At 45.2% G+C, this 20818-nt stretch overlaps 1 protein-coding gene across 5 annotated transcripts in view; it reads right to left on the bottom strand.

Moving 5' to 3' along the window:
* Positions 1-20818, bottom strand: part of znf536 (zinc finger protein 536) — a 160025-nt gene that overhangs the window by 135097 nt on the left and 4110 nt on the right. For 2 of the 5 annotated variants that reach the window (XM_042061669.1, XM_042061666.1), the window contains exon 2: positions 5190-5233. The exons of 2 other annotated variants lie outside the window; for them this stretch is intronic. The gene's annotated coding sequence lies outside the window, so the exon portion shown is untranslated. Of the gene's footprint in view, positions 1-3677; positions 3826-5189; positions 5234-20818 lie in introns of all 5 variants that reach the window. One more of the 5 variants, XM_042061667.1, reaches the window with a different exon arrangement.

The following is a 20818-nucleotide window of genomic DNA, read 5'->3' as shown; positions in this document are numbered from 1 at the left end:
TGTTATAATAAGACGCTCTTGAGAAAAAGCAGCATATTGCTTTTTTAAACACCTTTGTTTTTTTTTCTTCTCACTCTCTCTCCCTCGCGCAGTCTCTCCTCCTTCTATTCAGTTGTTGTTTTTGTTGTTGTTGTTGTTGTTGTTTGTGACTCACTTAGGAAAAAAGGAACAGATTTCCTTTCGCCTGAAGAAATATCACCTTATTAATAATACTTGTTCAATTTAGCTAACAATTAGACCATTACTTAATGCCCAAGACTGATGTTTGCACACAGAAATGGAGGGTTCATTATTGCTTTTTGTTTATGTTTCTGTTGGTATTGTTGTTTGAATACATATAATGGAACAAGGACAGACATTTGAGACATATGAGGGGAACTTTGAGGAGGCACAAAAGTTACATATTCAAAGTACAGTATTGAACTTCCAGATCAAATGGTTCCTCATATGTTTCACCCTTTGGTGCTTAATAAAATGCTTTGTATTCTTGTCGGCACAACTCGGGATCGATCTGCATTAGGCTGAACTCTCTGTCTCACTTTGAAAAGGGAGGAAATCTGATTTTGAAAAAAAGAAAAATCATTTAATGCATTGATCACGCTCTGTGTATGCAAATCGCATTTGCCTCTATTTTTTGACTGATCAATAGGGTTAATTAACGGATTCGTTTTAACTGCACTTTGGAATCCCGTTAGAGCCGTCGACCTCAGAAATCATCCTGGCAACCCTCTGTATCCATGGAAATGAAGAGGGGAGCGCGCACAGGACCATAAATCTGAGAAATCCAATTCGACCATGAGCATGGGCGTAACTGTAAAATATGAACGCAAAGACAGCTCACAGGTAGATCATCAGTTAATGTGACAGAGAAGCAACAATTTCAAAAGTTCCTCCCAAGAGCGACTTTTCCTTGCAGGACACCTGGAGTATCTTGGAAGCCAAAGACCAGTAATGGATGTGTCAGTGGGCAGAATCCACTCTGAGGAATCGTCATGTTGTTGGATATGGTGGTGGGGTAGGAGAGCTTGAGATTAATAATGGACGCTTTTTGAAATTATTATTATTCCCAAAATGCTCTTTTGTGATTTGCTTTGAAGGGGGGAAGTGCTGGGAAGATCAGCCTCGCGAAAGGGGGCCGCTCATTTGGAGCGCTTTTTCCAATTATACAATTAGTCAGGAATGTAGGGCAACAGCCTCCGTGTTCCGATCCCTCCGACCCTGGAAAGCGAGAGCCTTTTTCTTGCTCGCTGGTTGTGTACAATAAAAAAAAAAACGGTAATGATTCAAAAAAGGGTTGTAGACAACCGCCACCCTGGACGACCAACCAGAGAGCGCTTAGGCACATCCCGAAAGAACAAAATGACAAAACCGCTGACCTTATTGTTTCCATTGCGTGCGAACAACCAAGGCAACACATTCTACGCTAATGGACAAAGTCAAAGGGTCAGTTTGTTGAAGTGGGCTTTGTCTTTTTTTTTTTTAATGAACAATTACGTAGGTTCAATTGATTAAGCGAGTTTTAGCACCCGAAACCAAAAAAAAAGTCCTAATTATGTTTTTTTTCTTTTCCTTTTCTTTTTCTGAAGAAGCGATTATAATTTTGTCATTTGCCCTTCCGATTGTCCTCTTCCAGGGGCTGATATGAAGTGTACTACTTTAATGTGGAAAAAATAACACAATAACACAACAGAAACCATCTGTGCCTGTGGATTCTGTGTAATCGCTCTTTACTGATTACACTGATGACTACATGAACCTCTTAAATAATTATCCTGCAATAAAAAATGCTAAATAATTATTATCATTAACTCCTACCAAGACTGCTGCCACTCCAGCTAATGCTGCCTAAACTGTAACAGGCAGACAGTGCCAATAAGATGTCAATCATTAGGGGATTTAAACAATGTAACAAGATGAAGTGACTTCATTAGTGCCTATAGAATAAGAGTTTTTCAAAATAAAAATAACACCCTGTTTTTGAGGCTAAGTATCCTAATTGTGTGTTTAGTTTTTTATCGTTCAAAAATATAGAAAAATAAAAAACAAAAAAAACTAAATGTTTAAATAAACTGAAGTAATGAAGTTTTGTGGAATAAAGGGGCGTTATTAGGTTTTGGCACCCTTTACATTCTAATACAGTTTGTGATGCTCCAAATTGTTTGTTCTCAACATACAGTACACCTATGATTAATCTCTCAAGATTACTAACCCATTATAAAGGTGTACAAAATCACAAAGGTGCCCAAAAACCCTTTGATAGGTCTTTGCCCTTTTCTTGCCACGAGATGACACAAAATTACGAGTCATTTTCAGATCAAAAAACGTATTAGATTACTGGAACAGACTCAAAGAAAGTATTGCATTGCAAGCAGCAGGAGGGGAATGGCGCACAGTCGATGCGGGGGTGCGGCACATAGAAAATGTGAACAGTACCTGTGGGGATAACCTTCGGATAAAGCCTGCGAGATTCCTCAAATGAAGCCTGTCTACGGGTTTGACCTCTTGGTTTGGCAGGCACTGCCTGACAGCTGTCACATGGAGCCGGGCCCTGCACGGGCTCCTCACTATTCTTAATAAAATGTTATAGCATTTGCCTGCTTCCAGAGAAAAGGTTTTCATTGATTAGCACTTTACAAGCAATCAATTTCCACAAACCGGCTTGACCTGGCACATAGGACTGTGGCCTATTATGAATTAAGTGGTAGCTGCAGTCCAACAGAAAATGTGTTAATAATTATTCACTTTAAAAAAAAGGAGAGGACAGGAACAAAGACAAAAGAAAGAAAGAAAGAAAGAACGAAAGAAAGAACGAAAGAAATAACTGGCAAAGAAAAGTGTTAAACCACCCCTCTTTGCTCTCTCTTCCTTTTCCTCTCTCTCTCTCTCTCTCTGTCTGTCTCTTTTTAAGATGTTGGGGAGTACAGACAGGCAGACCCAATCAGTCGAGCCCTGATGCAGACAGATAATTCAGCCCTCCTGTCACATGATCCCCCATCAGTCTCGGCGATGGGGATATATCGCCAGCAGCTCCTGGAATAATGGGTGCACCTGTTTACCGTGTCACCTCTGTTTGCTAATTGTCTCCTTGAGCTACATTGAGGAAGTAAATGTGTCTCCTGCTTCTGACAGGCGGGCGTTTATTTGGAAATCACATTACTTCCAGCAGGATTGTTCTTTTTCGTTTTTCCCCTTTTTCCTGCTCTTTCCTATTTTTATTTATTTATTTGTTCACTTATTTATTTTCTTTGTTTCAACTTTCAAAGTGGGGGCCAGGCTGCAGGGAGAAGGGGTGTTCGTGTGTGTTTGTTTGGGAGGGTGGGGGGGTGTCGAGAGCGAAACGGGCTGCGATACAGATTTCACTTCCTGATTAGGGGAGGTGACAGTGTTCGGCTGAAAAGTTCACATCCACTTGTTTTGTGGAGGAGAACGGGGAGGGGGGAGCGTGACAGACATCTTTAATATCCTCTTTCTCTCTCTCTCTCTTTTTTTTTTCAAGTGCGTGATCAATCGGCACGCCAGCCATCCATACCACCAGCCCTGACGCGTCAAGTGTGCGGCGCTGAGAGAACAGAGACAGGTTCACGCACAGGGGTAGACAAGAGCCTGTAAACAAACACAGCCTACGCCACACACACACACACACAGACACACACACCACCGTGATGTTTCTGATATACCTGTAATTGCAGCTTCAAAAACGGCAGCGTGCACGCTCACAACTGTCCGACTGACAAGAAGCGAGGCATCTTCTGAGATGGCTGTTGCTTTTCTCCACTCCACTCGTTTTCTCTTCCCCTCCTGCCGCCCCCTTATCTTTAGTCATCTCTGTTTGATAAATAAACACACTGGATCAGTGTGTTCCATTGGAAACAGGTGCATGCAGGGTGACGGGGGTGTTTGTTTCACATGATGCTTGGTGATGACCTGAGAAAGAAGCGCCGCTTATCCAATTCAAAGACACTAGCTTCACTTTGTTCAACACTGACTCCCTTCATTTCTATGCTCTTATCACTGGCGCTGTCCTTGAAGTCCTCGCCATGTTACCCACTCTGCGTTTCATAGCCTAATAACTAGAACCATCTCTATCCTCCCTTTAAAGCTAAATATGTGTGCTCAGACACAAATCACACATTTGTAGAGTGCAATGCCACCTAATGAACAACCAACACACATGTGCGCGTAGGAACAGTCTCATTTTTCCTTTTCCCAAACTCTGCTGGGCACGCTCACACACACACACACACACACACACACACTCAAATACTTCAGCACAGGCACATTCACATACACGTTTATTTTCTTTGTAACCAGAACAGACACACTGACCATTACCAAATGATAAAAGGGGGGCTGAGGGGAGCAGAGGCGGACACCAACCTACAAAGCCCCGAGTGTTACCCGATCCCGCTTTAAAAGGCCCCCTCTCCATGCAGGACAAATAATCAGGCCGGCATAAACTATGTGAACTAGACCGCCTCCCTCCCTTTAAAGTAGCACGTAAGCCCGTCAGCCGAGCCCTCCCAGAGAGACAGAGTGAAAGAGAGGAGAAAGAGAGAGAGAGAGAGAGAGAGGGAGAGAAAGAGGGAGAGGGAGAGAGAGAGAGAGAGAAGGGGTGCAGATGTGGGGCTCAAAGAAGGCCACCCCTGGAGCCTACAAGGGGGAATTCTAATCACCATTACTATTTCAATAGTGGAACACACACACACACACACACACAGACACACACACATTCACATGTGCGTACACCCACATATTCTCACACCGATCACACTCACTAGTAGACACAAAACACTTTTTTTTTATTTCCTGCCTAAACACACCTACACACATACATACACACACACACACTCACACACACACACACACACAGAAAGGCGTGCTTGCCTTAAGTCACATTCCAAATTGGATCCCAGGAGCTTTTCCCCTACCTTGTTCACCAAAGGCATTGTGTATGTTGTGCGAGTGCTTAGCATATGCCTGGTAACCTGAGCTCGCTTTTCGTGCATGCTCTCATTGTTTCCTCAAGTTGTTATTGTGTGTATGTGTGTGTGTGTGTGTGTGTGTGTGTGTGTGCTCTTCTGTTTCCCCCCCACTGTCTTAACTATTTCCCATCAGGAGCATAATTAAATTCAAAACACTTGACGTATATCTATTATGCTAGAAACTCAACAAAAAAAAAGCACACCCACCTGCTTTGTCAAGAAAGAGTGATGCAACATGAAGCCGGGGAAAGCTATGAAAAAAAGAAAATACAAAAACATTGGTGGGTGTAGGTCCTCACAACAAGCTTTGTCTTCTCTATAACACTTTCAGTCTGAGCTCACTCTACTTCACACACTCTAGCGTTTCTCTGGGGGTGAGGCGAGGATCTGGTCAAGGCAGCAGATCCATCTTCCTCCCTCAGAGAACTCTGCTTCTGCACAAGACGGACAGACAAGCGTACGCTCAGCGTCTGGACAGGACAACTCACTAACGCTGATATTATTGATGGAGTCCGGAGGGCGAGCATCCTCCTGTTGTTGTCTCAGTGCTGCTGACGCCCCTGTGGTTTTAGGCAGATAACCCCCCATCCCCCCCCCCCCCAAGCGCATGTGTGATACAGGCAGATAGCATGTTTGAACAGATGACCATTTGCGGTGTTTGCCTTTTAAAAGCACCATGTTACTCTGGTGATAGTACACTGCAGACAGGAGCCATGCTAAAACAGAACAATAAAAACAATGGGTGGCGGAGGCATTGTTGGGGCTGGGTTAGATGCTAAAGTAATAGGCAAAAGCAGTGAAGTGTTGACTTTGCTAAAGATGTAAAAAAAAGAAAGAAAAGGAAACATCCTCCCATTCTCTCTCTCTCTCTCTCTCTCTCTCGCTCTCCCACCCCCCTCCCTTTATCCCCCCTTCCCTCCCTCCTTTCCTCATTTTCCAGCCCCACACCAGCCTGGCAGCCGAAGTTAACATTTTCACAGAAAATATTCCTTGCCTCCAATAGTCAACCGTAATTCATTTTCCATCTCTGTTCATTAATCATTGTTAAAATTAGTGATCCATTTCTTCCACTCTGCCATCTGCACTCAGCTTCGTTACAAACATGACACCTTCCCGCATAATAAAAGCTGACAGCCACGAGGATGCCTTTCCAAATAGCTTTCTGCATATGTGCACCTCTACAACTGATGCTGTTGTCAGACAAAAGTAGGTTATTTAAGCTGCTGCTCCTGCTTTAACAATCCAAACACACGCACGCACACACCAGTACACATACACACATGCAAATACATGCCAGATACACAAACATGAGCCCATGCACATGAACACACACGCACACACACACACCAAAGACTAGATGCGGATCTGCAGATCCAGTAAATCAACACACACACACACACACACACAGACACACTTCCACACAGTGCAATTCTGTGCAGAGGCAGCAAGCTTTAACAAAAGGTAAGCACAATCTTAAGTTCAACATGTTCCAGTGTTGACGACTAACGCCTGTGCCCTTTTTAGCGGAGCAGGTAAAGTTATGAAAGGCAAGAGAGGGAGCTGCCATCAGCCGGAGACAACAAAGGAGCTGTTGTGCTGGTGAATGTGCTGTTTACGCGCGCAGGCTTTTATTTCACCTTAGATTAGCACAACACTCTTGATCTCTGTTTGTTTTTCAGTTTTTTTCTTCTTTTTTGTTTCTTTTGTGTGTGTGTGTGTGGGGGGGGGGGGTGAGTTTTGTTCCTCTCAACCCTGAGAAAGGCATGTTGAGCTCAGGCTTGGTGCCAGTGTGTTTTGTATGTACTACATCACACCTTCATTTCCCAAACGGGAGATGCCGAGGAGGCTTGACCCAGGACACCGTGAGGATAGAATTAAAGCAAACATATTTCAGACCTCCGCAGCAACGCAGCACAACATACTTTCCATTTCTTTCCATTACTTTCCAGGCCACGTTAGCCTAGGGTCCACTGGCAGTGTGTCCATGTTTATGTGAGTGTGTGATAATGGTTAATTTGTGTGATGTGTGTTTGTGTGTGTGTGTATTTCCTTGTATCATTGTTCTCATTGCCCATGCCCATGAATACTGTGTGTGTGTGTGCGTGTGTGTGTGACTCATGGGTTCATTATGTGTGTGCTGGTGTGTGTATGGTAATGTGGGACGTTAGCTTGTGTTGTTTGTGCAAGCAGCTCACTTGGCTAAGGCGATGGAGCTGGTCGACTGGGGATGAGTGAGTCGCCTGCTTTAATGAGAAGCCCCCCAAACAGATGATGCCCAGCACTGAGCCGGGTGAGCCCCGGATCCAGGCCAGAAGCCTGTGTTTGCTCTCCGCCAGGCCTGAGCTTGTCTCCCCCGGTCCACCCTCAAGTCCCAGGCGAGGCCAAGGCTCGGCAGCAGGCCTCCCTGGTGTGGCTGGAAGCCCCAGGCCCACGCCATTAATCTATATAATGCCCTCAAAAAGAGGGCTTTCTCACACTGCTAACTGCCAAGGCCAACAAGGGGCAGGGGGCTGTACCGCGCATTCATCTGTGCATCCAACTGGCGCTCATGCACACACACATATTAGCACACAGAGACACACACACACACAACCATCGCCTGCTCCCTGTGTGTTCGAGTATGACAACCTGCTTCAGAGGACACACAAAAAAAACCCTCCACCTAGTTACTATCAGGAGATGCTAAATTTAAGCAAGGCAGCAAATAGGACTGATTCTAAATCATGTTGACATTCTCCACCGCCAAGCCCGGGAGAATGCCACGGCTCCTGTTATTGCTCCCATCCACTAATTTGGTTCTCCTTAACCCCCTTACACTATTCTCTCCCCCCACCTCTATACACACACACACACACACACTTACTTCACACACCAACCAAACCCTTCACACCCCATATATACACACGCGCACACACACACAGACACACACACTGACACTTTTAATTTCAGGTTCTCAGCACATGTGAATTACAGAAGAAGCTGATGAGGGATGGAGGCCAGGCCCCTCCGGACTGATTAGCATCATTTAAGAAAGCGCTCAGCAGCCGCCCGCCCAGCCTGTGCGATGGGTGGCCTCTCAGCGCTAGAAGTCAATACCCAGTAAACTCATTTGAATTGAACAAGGGGAAAGGGGGGTGGGGTATGTGGGGGGGGGGGGGGGGAAAGAAAGAAAGAAAACCTACTCCAGTGCCGGGGCCACTGCATACATTTTCTTTTTTCTTCTTCCTCATGTACTTCTGCATTATTCTCTTTCTTTCCCCTCTCCTTTTTTCCTTTCTTTTGTTTCCTGCTAAGTGGCCCTACCATACATGACCATGGAATGCAGGACAAGGTATGCATATACATTAAGCACTGAGCGATGTACTTTTCTTTCAAAGGTATAACACAATAAAGGGGACACATCCCCCACCTCCCTCTAAATTAGATAAGCCATGCAAATGGCTTAAAATTTTGTAAAGCTTTTCAGAAAATCCTACTTATGGTTGCGATTTGGTGCCAAAAAGTTCATCTGGCCTGTAAATTTAAGCATGGATTACAAATATTCAAATCATGAGCTTACTGTTCAAATAAACATTTCCAACAGGGAGAAAGTTGCAAGGCATACACTTTCAACATAATTCCTCCTCTGGCATCACCCATCCCGCACTCCTAATAAAACAAAACCTCTCCAAAAAGGGGGGAGGGGGCAGAAGGAGGAATGAAAAACAGAAAAACAAAGAAAAGAAGTTAAAAGTTCGCTTTTAATTTTTCCGTCAAACTGAATAAACACCCTTGATGAAATATCTAATTAATGTAATTGTAACCACCTATACAATTAGGGTAAGGCGAAATGAGGTAGGGCCTTTTTTTCACATGCTGGGTGGGACAACAAGGCAGTTATTATAGTTTGAGAGCAAAAGAAGAAAAAAAATCCACATATATTGAAAAAAAGGCAAAAGAGCTTAGAATGGTCAGCTGCTTGCCACATGCTAGAAATAATAAGAGACTGAAGTCACAGTGATTTCAGCTTTGTTTGTGCCTTCAAATGATTTGGCTTTTCGTCCAGGGCCCATCCTATAGCAGGCGTCTCTGTTCCCAGCAGAAGGGGTTTGTGGGTAAACGTGTCGGGCTACTATGTGAGGAAGCCCGGGTCACTTTGACCTTGACCTCTCTCCTGCCCATAGGTGCCTTGTTTTATCCAAGTCGCCTCCATCAAAGACGCAGAGAAAGAGGGAGAGGAGACAGAGAGGAGGGCTTTTGTGATGACAGCCGGTGATACCCCGGGATTAGAATAGCCCCCTCGCTCCCGACCAAGAGAGCGGCATTAAAGTCTTCCACATTTGCGAAATTGCAAACAGATGCAACTCAAGTACCTGCAAATAATCTGCCAAGACCAATTTCAAAAGGGAGATTTCAAAATATGTGGAAGTCATTAGGACGCATATTATTTTTGCGATGAGCAGGCGGCCAGGACAGGCTCCAGAAGCAGATGGGTGCTGCTTTTATTCGGAGGAAAAAACAGGCCAAACGTGTTGCCGTAAATGAAGATATATAATGCCCCCTGAAACAATTACTCCCAAAATATTGAAGTTTCAAAGACAACAAAAGAATGTAAAATTTCTTTTTTATCAGGAACCCGCCACAATCTTTCATCTTCCAGGAAACTCTTTTTGCTTTTCTTTTTTCCACTTTTTTACTGGAGATAAGAAGTGAGACAAAGAGATCTAACGGCAGCGCAAAAAGTAAACTATTAAAGGTGGGGAAAATTAAGGGCTTTTCTTCCCTCTGAAACTGAAGAGATGTTTCAGGTTTCTCATTTCCTGCTGCTGTAGTTTCTCTTTTATTTATTTATTTTTTGTTCAAGAACATGCATCTGAAGCTCTCTCTCCCTCCCTTTCTTTCTCCCTCCCTTTCTCTCTCTCTCCCTCTCCCCAGCTTAAAAAAACAGAGTGCACTGCATTCTCTAATTAATCATGAATTTAGCACTCAACACAGCTACAAACTTCATTAGAGTGTACATCAAACAGCCACCAAACGTCCTGCTGTATAGATCCTTAAGAAAGAAAACAAATTCAAATACACATTAGTCTCCTTCTTTGCCACTTACGATTTCTTCTGTTCAACTGACTGTTTTAGATCAAACATATATTCTTATCAGATAACAGAATGAGAATAGCATGACTCTGGTCTCCCTAAAAAAAGAAATAGATTCTCTCTCCTTTAAGAAAATGATCAAAATCAGTTCTCTTGAAACAATAAGCATTCAATCAAATTCCTCATCATTGTAACAGTAGGAAGCAGTTTAGGCTTTCCACCCACAACAAACACACTCTGTTCATGTGTATAGACACATAAAACATACATAAAACACACACACATACACACACACACACACACACACACACACACAGACAGAAAGAGAGAGATGTGTGTGTGCATGTGTGTGTGTGTGTGTGTGTGTGTGCATGTGTGTGTGTGTGTGTGTGTCTGTGTGTGTGTGTGTGTGTGTGTGTGTGTATTCTGGGAATACTGAATTTTAAGCTTTTCCTCTTCCCCTCTCTCACACACATACACACACTCTCTCACACATTCACTGGGTCGTCCATATTATTCGCTTCCTGTCTCATTGTAGCTGGCAAAAGGGAAAGTCTGTAATTGAGCAGTACAGAACATGTGCCCTCCCCGCTCGAAGATGACAGATGGATTATAAAAACTTCAAAGGCGAGCATTTGGAGCACCAGGGGAGAGATGGTAGGTATTTGAACTATCATTCTTTACCCAGGAGACAATGGCTGCCTGACATGGTGCATACATCAAGGAATAGTGCAACCTCACACACATAATCTCTCTTGCTCACACTCACACACATACACACACACACACTCTATCTCTCTCTGCTATATATTTAACAGCCTGTTATGAGCAACTTTCAGTCAAGCACAAAAAACAAGGGGGGGGGGGGGGGGGGGTAAGGTGGATTATGGGGCAAAGGCGCCATGGTGATGCTTGCATTCCCTGTGCTGTATACGATGAGCTAAATTATCATTATTCAAAGCCTTTCACAAAATAATCATGAATTTATTTTAAGTGCCATCTGAACGTAAATCATTTATGAGTTGCGCGAGGACATGGGTTGCAGCAAACTCGCAGACTTGAGAGGCGACGCCAAACAGACTTTTCTGCTTGCCGAAGAAAAAAAGGGTACGAGGACTTTTCCTCCATTTCTGTCTTCTTTTAGATATGGCTGTGATCTATTAAAAAAACATGGCCATCTGTCTAAGTTCCCTCAGCACTGAGGCAGCCTATGGGCTAACTACTCTTCATACTATAAAGATGCAATGTGGGCTTACCATGATGCAAACCAAATTGAGAGTTGCTACTATCATGACAACCCACTCCCACTCCTTTAAAATGTCCCCTTTAAAATAATAATAAAAACATTTTCTCTTTTAATTTTTAAAATTTTAACACCTCTCTAATCCTTGCTGACACTCTGCTGGGCTCTAAATCTGACATACAAAAACACACACACACACAGAGAAACAAACATACACAGACAGTCAGACAGAAGCTAATCACTGATGACCCCGAGAGTCATACCATTTAACCTCTGTCACCCTGCTATAGGTTTGTTTCTGGATACCAGCACTGGGTCGACACTCGCAGCACCACACCACCACAAATGAATATGCTACAATGTTTAAATACTTCCCTCATCAGACTAAATCATCTTCACAAACACACACACACACACACACACACACACACACACACACACACACACACACACACACACACACACACACACACACAGTTATCATAAGCTGCTGGGATTTTTGCATGACTGGTTGACACTGAGCCTTGACATTGCACTAAGATGGCTGCCCTTTGACCCTTGCTGACCTCGCCGTGGTGCCCTGGGGTGGGGGTGTGTAAGAGAAAGGGGGGTGGTCTCCACACACACACACCAGCATCTGGTACAGGCCTGCACGGCCAGGCGGCCGCTTCTCCATGTGGTCACCTTTTAAACGTCCATCAGGATTTCCCCTCTTAATCCCAATGGATCATCCCATCAATGCCAAAGTCTTTATGTGTAATGGATTCCATCTTTCACAATCCCCACATTTTCTTTCTCTCTCTCTCTCCCTCCCTCTTTCTCCATTTCCTTCTGTTCTCATCTGCTCTTATCCATGTATCAAATGAAAGACAAACACCAATAATTGTATCATGTGAACTGTCAGGTTTGGGGAGTTTGCTGTTGAGATCATTTTCAGAGTGCTTGGCAACGAAGAACGTGCTACGTGCTCTTTCTCCCAAACTTTGGTAAAACTTTCATCACAGACAGTTCAAATGAATAATTCACATGTTTCTTTGGGAGCGTCACCCATCACTCTATTTTGCATCTTGAACATCAAAGTTGCCGTTTCCCTCTAACAGTGGAAACAAATCTACACATGCATCCCGTCTCTCTCTCTCTCTCTCTCTCTCCCTCTCCCTCTCTCTCCTATTCTCTCCCTTTCACTTAGTGGCTCGGAATGCCCGGCAGCATGTGTGAGTGAGCGTGGAGTTCCTCCCTCCTCCTCATTACGCACTAACTACGCCGTTTGATTAAAAGCATGTTAAAAAAAAGAGCGCAAAAACAGGCCGAAACTTCATAATTAAGATCACTTCACAGATTACCTCCGACAACAAAAGCGTGGAGAGTGGCTGCCCGCAGCTGGGGAAATTGGATGAAAAAGAGGCGCAAGGACGTGCCTGACCCCTCGCCACCACACGTTACCGACGCCTGTCCCCGGATCAATCGCGCTACCCAGCAGGAGAGGCAACCCCCACGGCCCTAACTCACATGAGCCCACGGGCTACAACACACACACACACACACACACACACACAGACCTGTGTTAGAGCAGCGCTCTCTCTCTCTCTCTTACACACACACACATAAGCACTTGAACACAAACGGATACACACACACACACACCTGTGTCAGAACTCTCTCTCATACACACACATTCCCAATAACACATTCACACAATCCTACTGTACTGTAATGATACGATGGCATGCCTGCACAACCCTTTATACATATACACATTAAGCTCTTCACATGCACACAGGCACACACTGCGAATATATTAAGCCTAATGAAGACAAATAAATGTGTGAGCTATCCAGAGGCTTGGTTTATTTGACTTGAAAAAAACAACAAATACAGATCAATAGCATTCAGGGGAATATTATTACCCCTCGCTCTGTGAGTCCTAGCCAAAGGCGAAATCTGGGTTTTGGTATGCGCCGTGTCTTCATGTCATACCCCGACGCGAATATACAGCAGCCGCGGTGATCCAGCCCCCCATGGTGGGAGCCCCGTGGAGGCCAGTGCGGCTGGGTGCTCACCCCGCCCCGTGCCCCCCAACCCCCCCCCCCCCAAGCACCCCGCCCCGTGAACCCCCCCTCCATCACTGGGGCCCGCACCGCTTAAGCACCCCGCCCCCGTGGGGAAGGGGGATCCGGGAGCTGACACCCCCCATCACCGGGGCCTCGAACCTGAGCCCTGCTGGTCAGAGGGCCGACTCCCCCAGCGCTGCTCCACGCCGCTCCCCATTAGCCAGTGCCTCCTCTGCCTCCAAACTCAGCACGGGAGACCATTAATATAATCACAGGGATCTAGTGTGCGCCGGAGAGCCCCGAGGCTACGGCAATCAGAAGGGCAGAGAGAAACAGCGGAGGGAGGGAGAGAGGGAGGGAGGGAGGGAGGGAGAGAGGGGGGGGGGAGACGGAGATAAACTCCACTAAAATCTCTGCAAACGCCACTGATCGGCAAGCCCTGAAATGAGATCGCAGTGGATCATGGTTCGGGGAGGGCAGTGAAGGGGGGGGTCTGAGGTTTGCACTTTAAAGGAGACCTCCCACGATGGAGAGGAAGAAGTGGGGAAGGGGGGGGGGGGGGGGGTTAAGGGGTTGATGGGGGGGGGGGGGCATGTAGACGGGGGAAAATCTCCCATGAATCTTCTTCTCCAAAAACCTGAGGCTGTTCTAGTCGGCTGAACTAACGATGAGTGGTCACAGAACCATCATCATGCAAATTTAAACAGAGTCAATCTTTTTACTTCACTAATGACGGCCCACACGTACAGCAGAAAGTGTTAATTACCAACACCAGACCAGTGCCCTTTCTATCACAGATCATCTGTGCCAAGAGCTACACCCTGTGAAAAAAGGAAAAAAAAACTTTAAAGGAAAAAAAAACTTTTTTTCACTTATTTTTTTGTGAATTGCTGTTATTAGTCATTCCAGTCTGATTCAACCACCAGCATTTAGAATTTGTTTCCACTTTCCATCTGTGCCTTGACTTTGAAAATCACCAACGAGGTCGGCAAAGGGACTGCACAAAGGGACTGATAATTAGTAAAAAATATGTTCATAAAGGAGTGGACTCTGAACTCTGAGTGGACAGGCCATGAAGGCCTGTGAGGGCTCTCCACTCTTGTCCTGACTGGAGATGCGTGCCAGAGGCCAGCAGCACATGACGAGGGCACAAGATTTTAAGAGTAATAACTCTGACCGCTAATCCTGTTAGCGGCATAGGGGAAATGCGCAACCTTGTGTCTTCAGTTCTCCTCAAATGTATTTCAACTGTGGCCTCAGATGAACCAATCGGGAGCTCCCAGTGGCCTGGCGGAGATGGGGGAGGTTATGAGCTGAGATACAAACTGGATAGTGTAGCAGAGACGAGGGCTGGCCGACCGCAGCAGGTTGAGGGAGCCGTCACTCAGCCTTGAGGAGGGAAGCGACAGAATGGCAGCCCCAGTGCCACTTTGTATCGGGGCCACAGCGGATACAGCATGCCCAGTAATGTCGCCTCTCTCTCTCTCTCTCTCTGTTCTTTCACGGAACAAAAAAAAAAGAAAGAATGCGAATATGCTTTTTGCTCTCTCCACCACAACTTCTGCCGCTCTTTCTCGGCACGTTTTTCCAGTCTGTTACTCCACTAAGAGGGGAGTCTTGGGGAATTCAGCGCGGATTGTGTTGTCCGCATGCCGCTTGGCTGATCTGTACTGACAGTCCTATTTACTAAAAACAGGAGCAAGCGTAACAAGGCAACTTGCCCCGCACTCCTACTCGCTTATATTTCCCCCCCAATTACAACGATTGGTGCGATCGACATAACAAAGAGATGAAAGGGGCAATGTGAGAGACAGAATGCTAGGCTTCATGATCAAGACCAAAAAGAATAAAAGAACATAGCACACAAACAATAACAGTAAAAGAGGAAAGGCGAAGGGGGGGGGGGGGGATTTGAGAGAGCCGTCTGAGATTGTAGATCTGTTTAGGGGGAAAACGGCAGCAGCAGTATGAAGGCATCTTAAGACTTAAAAGGTGTGTAAAGGAAGTCGGGCGTCTGGGGAATTCGCTCCAAATGTGCTTTTACAATGCACCCTAGTAATAACAAAGATAATAAACACGCAAATTCCCTAAAGTAAATACTCTTTAACTCACACCTTCAGCTGGAGTTGTTTTAAGTGCCGCAAAACAGGACTGACAGTTTTCCCAAAACACACACTTTCTTCTACTGAAAAACACTACCAGAAGAGATGCACTATCTGTGTGTGTATGCCAGTGCATATAAGCCCATAGAGATATTTGGGGCCCTCAGGGCCAAGATAATTTAATTTCTTTAGTTTATATGTTTATCCAATTTTATTTTTAATGTTGAGTGTGATATTTATTACTTTAATTTTATTTGGTTATTACATATGTATTTATTCTTTTATATATTTGTTCATGAGTTAAAGTGGGAAAAAAGCTTTTACTGTTCATTGCTGAAATATGTTACTGAAAGCACTTCCCAGTTGCGCTGTAGGGGTACTTAGATATATTTAACTTCCTCCCATTAAATATAGTTGGCAACCAAAAATAAAGTTTCTTCGTGTTATGTGTGCCAGTGTGTGTGTGTGTGTGTGTGTGTGTGTGTGTGTGTGTGTTTCAAATTTTCCAGAGACATCACAGAACCTGTCCTTCATTGGACTTTCCCATGTTAAGTCAGGGAGTCTCTAAAAGAACTCTTTGCGATTACTTGTGGCACACACCCCAAAAACACATGCACATACACATGCACACACCCCAAAAAAAGACATTTTGAAAGTGTTTCCCTCAGCATCTGGACAACACACAAAAATGAACAAATATACAAATACAAATATATACCATTAATATTTATATTTGCTTAAAAAAATACAGGGTTGACCTGGGCTTTGGACTGATACTATTGCCCCAAGATGAAGTGGGAAGGCAGGGGGGAACTGCCCTCACAGAGGGGTATGTGTTCAAAGCTTGGAACGTTCATTAACATTCAGCCTTATTTATTTACTTTCGCATGGCCGGAAAAAACACTAATGCAGTATTAGGATGTCTCAAAGGGCCAAAGCCATGCTTCATAAATACCCTACTAAACCCCAGCTATGGTTTTTAATTCAAATGACACATTTAACAGCAAATGCAGCATTCAGATACATATCCACACAAGACTAACTGTTTGCTGTTTTTAAAGCACACAAAGTTCCACAAATAACCACAAGCACTGTACAAGGATGAACTGCTCAGCAAGGCCACTTTTAAGGCGAGTGACTGGTGTATTTCACCCTGAGGGTCAAATATTAGGAGATATTGATCTACTGTCTATGTGGTTCACTTCAAAGCTTCATGGCCAATGTGGCGAAGCCTGTAAGTGGTTTGCAGACAGGCGGTCATTTCAGTGACTGCTATCAAGCAGAATTTATCAACAGTGCCATGCAGCTCTCCAGCAGCTTGTTCAAGAGCAGTCCAGAGATATGTTAAGTACATCACTCTCCCTCCCTCCCCTTCCCTCTCTCTCTCTCTCCTTCACCCTGTCTCTCTCTATATCTCCCCGCACTCTCCCTTTCTTTCTTCCTCTCTCTGTCTTTCATTCCACCTAACTGTCCCTCCTCTCTCTCTCTCTCTCTCTCTCTCTCTCTCTCTCTCTCTCTCTCTTTCTCATACTCTTCTCTCACTCGCTCACTCTCTGGTTAGGAGCCACTAATTCACAGGGCCTGATCTGTCTCCGAGCCTGGAGACGCCAATGCTATCATTATCAGCCAATTCAGCCAGCCGTTAAATGGTGGAATCAGGAGACATTTGCTCCCCTCCACTATCGCAGTGACATCATTACAGAGAGAATCAACAGTGTGAGTGCTCTGATCACGGAGAGAGAGAGAGAGAGAGAGAGAGAGAGAGAGAGAGAGAGAGAGAGAAAGACAGAAGGAGAGCGTTGCATGGGAGCTGGACTACAAGGGACAATACAGCGTCTCCTGCTTCAGCATTTCCTTACACAATAACAACCTACAGCACTAACTGAGACATACACGGCCTGTCTCAGAGACGCATAAAGAGACAGAGAGGGAGAGAAAACCGGAGGGAGGGGGATAGACAGATAGAGAAATAAACACCGTGAGAGAGAGAGAGAGAGAGATGTTCACACTCCCTGGGTAAATGGCAGCTCAGAGATAGCTACTGCACTTGTACCTTTTTATTCCCCTCTCCTCTCCTCTCCTCTCCTCTCCTCTCCTCTCCTCTCTTTAGCTCGGCTCCTCTCCTCTCCTCTCCTCTCCTCTCTTTAGCTCGGCTCCTCTCCTCTCCTCTCCTCTCCTCTCTTTAGCTCGGCTCCTCTCTCTAACATTTCACTAATAGCCACCTGTGAACCGCTCTGCCACATGATCCACTCATGCCTCTCTGGAGTAGTGTCACCCCGGCGCTTTTTGGCCTCCCTCCTCCAATGCTAAATCATGAGCGCTTAGTTAATATCCGTTTTTAACCTGCCCTCTCTGATTAACTACACTTTACCCCCTTTCCTGGATTCCAACCACTTGTGTTATAGTGGCGTTAAATTGACGTTTTTTTTCTGCACTTGCCTTATTTAGAGAAAAAAAACTGCTATTATTAAATGATAGGTCCTTCAAAAGGCAGGACAAATAACATTTCATTAACTATGTCTCTCACGTTTATTCCAAAGTGCCACTATCAGCATTTTAACCTTCACCTGCTCAAGACAAGGGGAGAGGACGGGCTGTTTAATTAAGCAATAAAACCAAACACCTTCAAAGCTCCAAACAAGACTGAGAATAAAAACACAGGTTATTGTGGATACTCTCCTACATGCACTCATGCACACACACACACACACACACACATAATTCTGTTTACAATGTAGGGTGCACATCAATAACTGTGCAATAGGACATGTGTGAATGCATAAAACTGTGACAAAACACTGTGCAAATACACACACATACACACACACACACACACACACACACACACACACAAACACACAAAAATACACACACCAATACACAGAGGCAAGCGGGGGACCTGACTTTGAACATGAAATTCTCACAGCTCCGATGAAAGACATAGGAAGAGAATGAAAGAATGAGTGAGGGAGAGGGAAGGGGAGAAAAAGAAGAAGAAAAAAAAATAGACCCACTCACTGCACTTCAGAAATCTGACTGCTCCTGATTAGAAATTGTCAAAATATTTGCGACAGAGGAATTCCGACAGCTGAGCAGCAGTAGCTCCTCCACAAAAGAGCCATCTTCCCTGAGTAACAAGTCTATGAGATGAGTGGAGACAGAGAACCCAAAATCCCCCAGGCTAAAGAAATCCAGCTATTGTAGTACTAACCCGTGAGACCTGGCTGGGAATGTACAGCTTTCAGAGGCACTTCTCATCCTATTTGTAGCACTGCCACTGATGTGCGTGTGTGTGTGTGTGTGTGTGTGTGTGTGTGTGTGTGTGTGTGTGGAGTGCAGGTCAGTACACTTGCAGCTCACTCCCTTAAAACCCCTCTCTCTATCTCCCTTCCCTTCGCAGTCTCTTTCTTTCTTCTCCTGTTCCATCTTCTCTCGTTAAAAAAGCCAAGTGTAACTTATTCCAACACATATCCACATGGGTCTGCCTATAATGTTTTTCCACCCTTTCTTCCATCTTTTTTTATCTTTTTTTTGTTCCACAAGGCAAGTTTCATTAAAGATCCAATTATGCAAATCAGGTCCTGAAGAGGCAGTTGAATATGCAGTATAATAGTGTACAGTAATAGTTCAACACAATATACGGCATCAGGGGCAGATTTACGAGGCAACATAACTGCTACGCCTCCATCCTTTGGAGAAAACCTCTTGATCATAATTAAAGGTGCAGGGTCCCTATTTACTCTCCGGCACAGGCGGCCATCTTTGTCGGGGTCTCCTCTCCAAGGAGCCACCCTCAACACTAACGGGGGCTGTCGGCAGGGTCGTAACCCGGAAGCAGTTACCAAGCATCCATCATTATACTCATTAACTGCGGGGCTCACGCCGTGCGGCAGGCCCAAATCCCGCAGGGTACGGTCCGCCGTGGCGCCACAAGCATCTCACACTATTTTAGGCGCCCGCTGCACCACCACAGATATGTACCACTATGCTAAACCCACCGAGCAGAATGCACAAGAACTCCATGCCACGTTCCCAGGGCAGTGATTGATGGATGCTTGCTTATTTGTGTAAAGCCCCTGTCCACAGAAATGATATGGCTGTAATTTTGGGCTACTCATCAAATCAAAAATGAGTGGGCCTGACACCACGCGTGGCATATTTAATTTGGATCCATAATGACGTATATCATAAATTCTGTTTCTCAAATTAAAGAAAGGGACTGATTGTTGGACGATGGATCAAACACAAAAAAGAGAGATGAGGATGGTGACTGACACGTATGCACTGTGTCTTTCAAGAGAAGAGAGAGAAAGAAAGAGAAAGAGAGAGAGAAAGAGTGAGACAGAGATAAAAGGAGAGGAGTGAGTGATCGGGTGGCTTGGAGTGAGAGAGGAGAGGCCAAGGCCGGAGTGGTGTCTGCTCATCTTTCTCAAGGCTGTGTAAACCAGCCCATCTTCACACATTCTGCTATTGAGTGCATTCATCAATCCAGCTCCCCAGGCCCACCAATCACATAGATCTCTCCCAAAACTCCAGGGAGATCCATGAAGAGGGAGAGAGAGAGAGACAGCGAAAGAGAGAGAGAGAGAGAAAAGAATGACTGGTTTCTGTCCAAGACCCCTCTCCCTAACGGCAGATTTTATGAGGGGGAGTGGAGGGGGGGAAAAAACTAGAAAACAAAACATCTGCAAACATCTGTTCGTTTCTGTCAGCTGTGTGTTGTTGGAGTTAAGAGCTCAGTGAGATGGCTGTCGGGTAGAGAGCAGGCATTAGCCACCAGCATTTATCAGCCTAACTGTGCCGTTATTTTCTCAGGCTGAGCAGCGTACTTTAGGGTGTGGTGTCATAAGTCTTATTATCATGGGCCTTCATCACTCCTGACCTCGCTGCCTTGCTTTCAACCCCCCTTCCCATTCTCTCTCTCTCTCCCTCTCTCTCTCTCTCTCCCCCTCTCCCAGACAGACAGACGCTCCTTCTGGTGGCACCCTGGCATGGGGCGACGGAGACAAGCTCATCCGTCATCACCTCATCTGTCAGAGTCGGCCTTTATTCTTAGATCACACGCTGACGTCCGCGATTACCCTCCTCGTGAAACTTTCGTATACGCCGTGGCGGGCGGGCACTCGTGCGGGCATGTGCTCGGAGCCAAGCCTACACGCACACGTCCAAATCACCACTAGTCTCGTCCTGTGACGGATTCAGCTTTGGAATGATCACTTGTTTTTTAAAATCCCATTTTCAGCATACTTGTGCTTCCACTGTTTGGTAGTGTTGTCGAAGTCAGGGGACAGGATAATAGCTCTGTCAATCATCTCATAATATAATGGACCCGTATGCTTTTCCCACACAGTGCACTGTGATTTGTAA

This window comes from Alosa sapidissima, chromosome 14 (assembly GCF_018492685.1).
Source record: "Alosa sapidissima isolate fAloSap1 chromosome 14, fAloSap1.pri, whole genome shotgun sequence".
NCBI lineage: Eukaryota > Metazoa > Chordata > Actinopteri > Clupeiformes > Clupeidae > Alosa > Alosa sapidissima.
The sequence above is the reverse complement of the archived record's forward strand: the minus strand, read 5'-3'. Positions and strand labels throughout refer to the sequence as shown.